Below are 10,087 nucleotides of genomic sequence, written 5' to 3' on the forward strand. Positions count from 1 at the left end.
AGGGAACTAGTAACCTCATAAAATAATTACTGGAACTAAGTATTAAAATACAGACAGTTCTCATCCTAAATTTGACATCTCGAGTAAACCTTACATATATCTCACATGATAATTGGCTGAATGGGTAAGCACTCAACTTATCCATAGAAGCAGACATAATGTCGACAAGATCGTCGTGTGTTATCTGTGTTATTGACCTAGAAAGGGATGTAAGTTCCCGACGACGTGGAATTTACAGCGTTTTCTGGAGGTGGCATGTAACTTGAAACCTTACGCGTCACATTTTCGCACAAGCGATGTCATGGTTTTCCCCTTCTACATTCAGTAAAGTAAATTTCCCTGGAAGTATAATGAGGTTGGGGCATTTTTGAAATCGGTATGAAGACCTGATTTTCTTTATTCTGGCGTGAAAGTTGCCAGTCGGAACAAGGGGAGACCCCGCGAAAGCCCATCAGACCCGACCGATTTGAATATCCAGACGCGTAGATATCGATTGCCTTGTTCTAATTATCATCCATCAGATTTGTTTGGTAAGCGGAGGAGCCAACTCTAGTTTGAACAAATTCATTTTCGTTTCTCCTTCCCTTTCCAAAATATACATATGGATGGCGCCGACAACTAACACCATAAATTTATCGTATGTATATCACATGTATATAAAATCTAAAACTTTATCATACTCACATTACCCTACGACAGGTAAAATCACGTAGCTAGTTGGGGAGCAGGCGAGACAGAAAATAAGGTTTTATGAAATGGCTTTAAAACACAGCGGTAAGAGATTCAACTCACTCTATCTCAAAAGAACCGAGGGATACCACATATATAGATAATCAGGTTTCTATACCGAGAAACAAAAAAAACAACACAACGTTCGGTGAGACTTTTTTATACTGAACCGTCACGTGAAATAATTACGTTTAAGGTCGTAAAACACGTAGACAAACTAGGGTGCACACACTTGAGGGGGTGTGAAGTCAAGAGAGGGAAGCAAAGGCTTGTACAGACGGCTGTAAGGATATTCCTACCCCGGATATATACATAATCAAAGCCTTATAGAAAAGTTACCTATGGAACTTAAATAAAATTCATTGCAGAAAGAAAAGTTTGAAAAGTGCAGATCACTACATTTTTTAAACTTCATAATATGATCAGATGCGATCAAGAGACATTTTATCATTCGGATTTATCGTTCCGTTTGAAATGGGATACACGCTACAAAAATTTATCTGTAGCCGTCAACACCTTTGATGTTTTCCCACACAAATAAAAAAAACCACAGCAACAAATCTGAAAGGTTTCATGTTCCAACAAATAATGCACGATTGCGGTTGCTTCGTTTCTTTCTCGTATTTCAAGACAAGGTTCGTGCTTTTGTTCTCATGTTTATACGCAGAATTGTGGGTGAACGATGTTGGCGATACGTTTGTGCGCGCTGTTTTATACTAACTAGAAGTTCTGTGAACAGTTATTAGACCTCGCGTCAGAAAACTATATTTCTAATTTTATCCTCTATAAATAAAAGGCAATGTTCATAAGTGTGTGCCCTATAGACTCAAAATTACTGGACCAATTTCACTGGAAATTTCAAAGTTTGTTCCTATTAGTACCAGGAGTGTTAAAATGGTAGACAAAGTCGGAGACGCCAGAGGAAGTCTTATAGCATTACCTGTACTGGAATGAGAAACAGGATCGAAGAAAAGTAGATTTAATGTAGTTCTTTAATAGTAAAAATGTGGTATACAGTAATGAATGGTAGAAAAAGTTGGGGGCACCCGATGTAAACTTAACGAATTATTATTATACATTACAAGAGCTTTATCTCTTAGTGGGGAAGAAAAGCATTTTTCTTTATCACAATGTGTTATATAATAATTTGTAGATTTATTAAAAAAAACAAATAACAAATTACAAATAAACAAACGAATACAAATCTTAGCACTGAAATGAGATACGCAGTCGAATTGAAGTAGATGTAATGTAGTTTTTATCAATATTGAATATAGTTATGAATTTTTACATAAAGAAAACATGAATTATTTTTACATAAAGAAAGTTGCAAATTGCTCAATTCTTCGTGATATTTTTCTTTAAGGGAAAAGTTCCTTCTTTACTTTCATTTTTTATTTTATTTTTATTTTTCATTTCCTTGTTTTATCTATTAATATTTCTTTAGTTTATTATATCAGCTAAACAATAGTAAAAAAAAAAATGCCGTGGTATAACTGAAAGTATACTAGATTATGAATATACATTTGTATTACTTTACCAACAGAATTTCTTCAATTCAGTTTCATTTTCAAATTCATTTTCTTGTTTTTATCTATTAATATTTCTTTAGTTTATTATGTCAGCTAAACAATAGTAAAATATGTCGTGGTATAACTGAAAGTATTCTAGAATATGAATATACATATGTATTATTTTAACAACAGAATAGTCAACACTATAATTTACTATAATTTACATGTAAAAACATTATCATATTGGAATGTCCTAAAACGGGCAATCGCCTAGTTGGACATTTTAAGTTCATTAATTGTATTATGTAATATTTACAAACAAACAATAAATAAATAAATAAGAATAGAAGAAAAAGTCGGGGACGCCCGAAGAAGACATGACAATTTCCAGCAACCTCAAAACGTTACTCCAAACCACCATTCATAACCCTGGGCAACGCCGGGAACACATTAGCTAGTATTTAATAAATCATAACCAACACCAAAATTACAAAACAATAATATTTTATGTACCATTTTTAAAATTTCAAATGAGGAATTTATGCCTCTTATCATATAAAGTGAATGCAGCAGATTTATTAAAACAGAAATTAACGTACATACACATACAGATGAAATGCCAAACGGTCGAGATAAAATAGGACGTAGCTATCTTCAGTTAAAAAATTGTTCATTGCCTATCTCCATTGTATATTGTATTTATGGTTAGGTCTAAAGTTGAAGGTCGCCCCGTCACCGTGGCGATGGACACGAACCATTTTCAGCCCTAAATCTAGTTAATACTTCGACCTGACGCTTTGTCACGATTTGGCGAAAACTTGGGGTTCTAGCTGTGTGCATTTTGTGCGCTGACATTAAATATATCAGACCTGATGGTATCGCTCCCGAGCTGTGTTCCCTCATAAAGCGTCGCGCTGGGACACTGGGGACAGAGGCTATCTCTGAGGGTAAAAAGCTTGCCACTTACGGAGGCATTAAAAAGCTCCTTGGCCGTGCTTTATGGCGTTATGTGGAATCCTTGAATATTTTCTACACTGTTATTAGTCGTAGATCGTTAAAAATATTTAAAACAGATAATTTTTACAATAAACATCTTAAGACAATTAAAGCACCGTATTGTTGATGTTTATTTTTTACATTTAACAATTTAAATTTTTACCAATCTATTTGTAATTGGAGGCGATACGTTGCTCATAAACTTATTCCATTTTATCGTAATTATTTTTTGGGTTGTTATGCCGTGTTTCGCTCCCTCCATCTATAGCTAAAGTTTCGGACAGTTTTACAGGTGTCGATCATCAGGGCAGATTCCCTGATGGCACTGATGGCAGATGACAACTGTCCTTATAATTGACACTGTAATGCTGTCAGAAACATTGGTTAAAGAAGAAAGAAGCGCAGCACGTCATAATAACCCAAAAATGAATCACGATAATACTTTTAGTCGCGAAAAATCTCAAATCATCTTATTACGTCTTACTTATTAGATTACTATGCGCCGATTCAGTGTTTTAGTTCAGTTAAAATGGGCATTGGTCATAATAATATTTAGGTATATCAGCCATTTGGAAGATATTCTCAGTATCACCTTGGTGTAAGACCACCATTCAGAATTTATATATTTATATTTTAAATGCATATTTACAAAATAAAAAATTCCAATAACAAAGATACATTATACAAATACACAATTATAATTGCCTAATTAGCGATTTAAATTTATTAATGCTCAGGTGGAAAATGTCGATGTCAGAGGCTAGTGAGTTTAGAAGGACTATCATTCTTCAATTAGAATTGAAACTTTGCTTCAAATAGCTTCAGCCGTATTTGGTGACCAGAACCGAATAGCCAGGTACTCTTCCACCTTCCTCTTCCCCGTCTCTTTCTCCTCCCCAGTAGGAAATTTCATGTTCATCTTTTGCAATAATTAACATGTTGATCAATATTTTCTTTTTATTTGTTGTAACTTGAATACAAGGTTGATTCGTTTTGTTCCTATCATATTAAAGAAATATTTTATTGTTTGCAATAGTGCCGATATAGATTGCACATCCCATTCATGTGGTCGGAAGTAAAATATCATTATTTTCAATCATGTTATTATTTGAATGCTCTGATGTAATTATTTAGACTTATTTTATGTAAAAGCCCTAAAAGCGTAAATAAATAAATACACTGCACAGCTTTTAACCCTTTCACACCCGCATTATTGTTTCCACACATATAAAATATGTAATGCTTGATAATACCTCAGAAAATTATTTGAAAATTTTTGGCATTTAATTTTTTTTTTTTTTTGAAATTTTTCTATGTTAATTTGGATTAACATTGGGCGTCAGAGGGTATTTTTTACATAGTAACGTAAAATAAACATAACACAAAAGTAATACAAATAACTGTTTCATATCAAAAATGCACATTGACAATGTAGTGATAATCACTAAGGTACAAATAAATAACATTCTAACTAAAATTCATTCATAAATAAATAAATAATCTAGGATAATAAATCTTTAAAAATTCGCCATACTAGTCGAAAACATGTCCCTCACTACCAGTGTTAATTTGAATGAACATTGAGATTCATTTACAATATTCTGGGAAATGACTGTGATCAGTGAATTGAACTGATGTTATTATTATAGAACACACATTTATGAGTGAAAATATTTGTAATTCGAGTAGAAAATATTGATATCTCACCTTAAATTAAGTAATCAATGACGGCAGAAATTCGATGAAACTTACAATCAGCAGATGTCAAAATATTGATCGTTGTTGTGGCGGAAATAAGGATTTCAACGGAGCGGAAAAAATAGACGCCACAGAAAAGACTACAAACTATAAGAAAACGAAAACATTACTTTTCTAAATCGCTACAGTTACGGTAAAAAAATTCACAAAGTTCATGTTAATTTGAATTAACACTGGGGCTGAAAGGGTTAAAAATGAATGTACCTTTGTTTTTCATTTCTCCCACGTCGTATTAGCGAGGTGAAATGTTTAGAGAAGTCGACGGTGTTCTAGAACTTACAAATAAGAAAAGTTCTTAAACGTTTTCATATTTGCAGCAGGGTTTCAAAACTTTACACCTCATAATATGCTTCTACCCGCGCGTCTTCATAAAGTTGGAGAAAATAAATTCTTATTATGTAGGTCATTATATATTAGGGTGGAGTGACGTTGTATGAGACTTTTTTTTTTAAAGATGCCAGTACTGTAATAGCAAAAAAAGTTGCCTTTATATAACACCTCTTTCGTCTAAAAAAATCAACTCGATCGATACATTCCTTTATTCAACAACCAGCACATTTATATTTAGAAAAAAATTGTATGAAAAAAGTCGCTGAAAACTCTGCCAAGCATTATAAACAAGCGATATTCATAGCAAAAATACAATTTTATTAAGGGTTTTATAGCTAATAAGGTGCATAACACATGTGAAAATAAAAATAAAATTACCATAGTTTCAAGGCGGGGTCTATTTTTGGTTTTTTGAAGAGGAATATTGATTTTTTATTGTTTTTTTCGTGTTTTTGAGAAACATGTTTTTTTATTAAATAAAATACTTTAACAAAGAGAATTTTTTTAAACATCATCGAAGTTTTATAATATTTATCGTGTTTTGAAATAAGATTTAGTGTGAAATTCGGGCATTATATGCCTAGATTTTATTGTCGCCCGAATGAATCCATCTCTTGCTTCAGGCCCAACTGTAGACAACGATGCCTGGGTAACTAATTTGATGCATTTCTCGACTGCTTGAGTGTGGCAGGGAAATCTGGAAAATTCAATACTGTCCTTCTCTTCACCGAAATTATTTATAATTTTGACTAGGTCGTCATTACTGATTTCGGATAGTATCGGTGGCGGTGTAACTTCGCATTCCTGCCAGTTGATAATATCGTAATATTTACTTGCTGAAAAGTTTATTGTTGGAATAATAAAGTCTCTAACAGATGGACTCGGACACCTATCTCGCGCCTTTAATATTCGTCTCAAACCCAATTCTCTTACAATAAGGTTGTCATCCATTATCATGGATAGTAGCAGATTTTCCGGGTGGCAAAAATAGGCGTTTCTTTGAATTACTGGATTAATTATATCTCGTAGATCGGTGCTCAAATATCGGGTGAGTTTTATTATAGTAAAAACATGTAATGCCCCATCTTTACACGACGGGTGCCTCTTTATCTCAAACCATGTCGGAGCATATGCTTTAACAACATATTCAGCAAGAATTTTTAGGTTCGCTGAAGGGTTAGTTGTTCTTATATATAATCGAAGTATTGAGTTTGCTGTCGTCAACCAGCGTGAGTGACAAATACTACCTGGATGACGGTTTGCTAAATTTGGTGGGTAGTGACCTGTTGTAACTGCAAAACATATTTCGTACAAGTATTTTTGGTCCGTGCTCAAATTTTTCTCAAATTTTCTTTGTGCATCTCAAAGTGTATTGGTGAATAATTTATAACGGTGTTTTTAGAGCTGCTTGAAAGAAGTTTTCCAATAGGTCCTGAAAGCCCTTTAGGTCCTGTTGTAGCACCATCTAAGTGTTGAAACAAGTGGCGAAGGGGAAGTTCGTTTGCATGCAGCTGACAGATAAACCATTGTAACGGATGACCTAATTCCAATTCCATGAATCTAATAGTTCCATTTTTTGCCTGTATTGACAGCAGTCCCATCACATCCAATCGCTGATAAATCATTCAAATTAAAACCGTTCATTTTTCAATGGTGTAACATGCGCTTTGCGATGTTTTTGCCAGTTCCTGATGATGGTGTAACATGTCCATCATATTGAGACCCCGGCTCAGATAAAATGGAATAATGTTCTTCTGAAATCGTTCTCCGATGATATCTATCCCCTATTTTTTCCTGAGACAGTGTTTTATCCTTCCTTCCATCGAAATATAGACCACGAATTTTTGTTGACTCCGACGACATCTGCCATGTTTTTATCAAAGAAGTGCGACACGTTTGTCTAGCTCGTCTGAGTTTGCTCCTATCAATCACCATTTTAGAGTCGTCTTCGGTTACTATGCCAAAATCTTGTAATGTAGCACTTGCAACAGCTGATGCCGACCTGTCTGACAAACCATACTGATCGCAGATTCTGGCCAAAGTGGGGTGTTTTAACATCATACGGGAATTTTCTGGAGGTTGCGAAGAATGTGAAGAAAATGATTGGTTTTCATCAAAAAAGGGTTGACGTGGTTTTGTCGCTGATGCTGTAGATGAGCTGACCTTCGAAGCAAGTTCAGATAAACGAGCTTGCATCCTCATTTTCCTATGTAATTTTTTTGTTGTGTCGGTGTCTATTGCTCCCAGCATCATTTTTCGCGAGGATCTTTGGTCTTGAAGGAATGCTTGTTCTTTGGTGGGTACCTTGCGCGTCTTTTCGCAGGAACACATATTCAGATTGTTACATTTGCATGAAGCAATATCGAAAAGTTTATTCATTTTGATTTTATAAGAATTTAACTTAACATAATAATGCAAACTTTTTTTTGGCCAATTTTTAAGTTTTAAGTATTCGTTATAATGATCTTGGATCAGTTTCATCACTCGATTGTGTGAAACAATGGGAATAGAAGCGCGCTTCCAAATTCCTTCAACAATTGCAGATATAACACTTTTTATTTCGAATACTGACGGTTTTTTTGTAGAGTTAAGATTACGCTCACATCGTAAGAACAAATAATATTTAATCACTTCTGAGACAGTAGGTAACACTTGAGAGTTCATTTCAGTTGGTGTCCCGAATATTGGACATCAAATTTTGCTTCTCGTGTAATTTGCATTCATTTTCACAACAATTATATGTGTTAAAATTTAATCGGACAAGGATTCTAACACGTCTACGGTCAGCGGTAGCCGAAACCATGCCGAAACGAAACTAGATGCAAGTCGCATCTAGTTTCTGCGACGAAACAATAGGAGCGAAATTATCCCCCCCACCTCCACAGCGCTCACAAACTCACTAGTTTAACAGCAATTTATGCAGTGTTTTTTTTTTATAAAACATGTAATGTTCAATAAGGTAAATGCAATTGAAAGTAATGAATATTATTTTATATTTTTGAGACTGTACTCAGATTTTGGGAAAAAAAGGCTAAATTTACGTTTTTTACGTTACGAAATCGCTAGGTTGTTGAATGAAGACATAAGTTTAGATTTTTTTAAGTATTTTTACGAGAATATGAATGACATGAAGCATCTTTTGGCAGCTATTACAATACCGAGATTTGATTTTTGCAATGTCGCTCCATGCTATTATATATGATTTTAGAATTTCACGGCCATATTAGTGTATTTATTTTGGATGTATTGTCCCATATTGCGCTACCTCTTTTAGCCAACGTTAGCCATCTATATAAAACTAAGTTGTAGATATTTTTTAGAATATAGAATTTTTCTTTTTTTGTTATTTGTTTTTGGGGAGTTATGCCGTGTTGCGGATGTGTTATTTAAATAACACATCTGCCCTGATGATGGACACTGCAATGCTGTCCGAAACGTTGGCTAAAGAAGGAGTTAGCGCAACACGGCATAACACCCCAAAAACAAATAACAAAAATACTTTTGGCCGTGAAAATCTCAAATAGAATTGTTCTTTTTGTTTAAATTTGTTAGTCTACAGTACAGTATCTCGGGAAGCTGGTACGGCTAGTAACATTTTTTTTTTCTAAAAATGGCACAAGCTAGCAAAAAGGCTAATTTTTAGGCATAAAAATTATTGAAAAATAATTTATAAGAACAAGAATTAACAGCTTTACGTAAAATCTGTCCATGTTTCAGATAACCTAATTCATAACAATGATAGTTAACAGCGATACGTTAAATTAGTCCGTGCTTCAGATAACCTAATTCATAAAAAAATAAATAATTAAAAAATGTTTTTTTTTTTTTTTTATGCTTCCGATTTTGTTGTCCGGGTTAAATCTTCCCCATAGGAAAAACTAAACCCTTCCACTCACTTTTCCACAAATGATCAGCTAGTCAATCAACACTATGCAAGTGAATTATATAAGTAAAATAAATACAAAACAATACAAGAACAACAACACGTCAACTCACCAGAGATCAAATGGGAAAAAAAATTCACCGACTCCACATATTTTCATATCAGAGGGTTCGGCTCGGTAGAACTTCTAACAGGGCCTATAAATCCTACTGATCCCTCAACATAAATATTTAAAAAATCTTTCGTTATCCTACATGTATTCAAAATGACCGACTTTTGCATCTTATATCATAAATTTTTTGATATATCTAATACGCCTAAATTTTTAATGAGAGAGCTAGGTATAATGCCAGTAGCCGAAATAACGAATGGTAATATTTTTATAGTCTGAGAATGCCAAATTCTTTTTATTTCGTTTTCTAAATTTGTGTATTTTCTTATTTTTTCATTAACAGATTTTTGAATGTTACAGGAATTTAGAATAGCGACATCAATGATATAAGTTATTTTTTTAATTTTGTCATGTAAAACTATATTGGGTCTATAATGACTAATCGTTCGGTCCGTTAGTATAGTTTTATCTATGGAACATATATTTTATAAAATTCGGAGACTCATTGAGTCCTCTTTGGTTTTGTTTAGCATTGAATCCTCTATCTAAAATGTTAATTAAAAGCAAGTTTGGAATAAAAGTTAAGGGTAATACAAGGGAGAGTAGTACAATTTCGCATTTATTATATATGGATGACATAAAATTATTTTCGAATTCTGAAAAAAATTTAGAGAAAATGATCGAGGTAGTTAAAAACTTTTCAGATGATATCAAAATGACTTTTGGTTTAGATTAATGTCGAACGATCCATATAGAGAAAGGCCA

The sequence above is a fragment of the Hesperophylax consimilis genome, chromosome 6, assembly GCF_061612785.1.
Source record: "Hesperophylax consimilis isolate HC1 chromosome 6, BYU_Hcon_1.0, whole genome shotgun sequence".
NCBI lineage: Eukaryota > Metazoa > Arthropoda > Insecta > Trichoptera > Limnephilidae > Hesperophylax > Hesperophylax consimilis.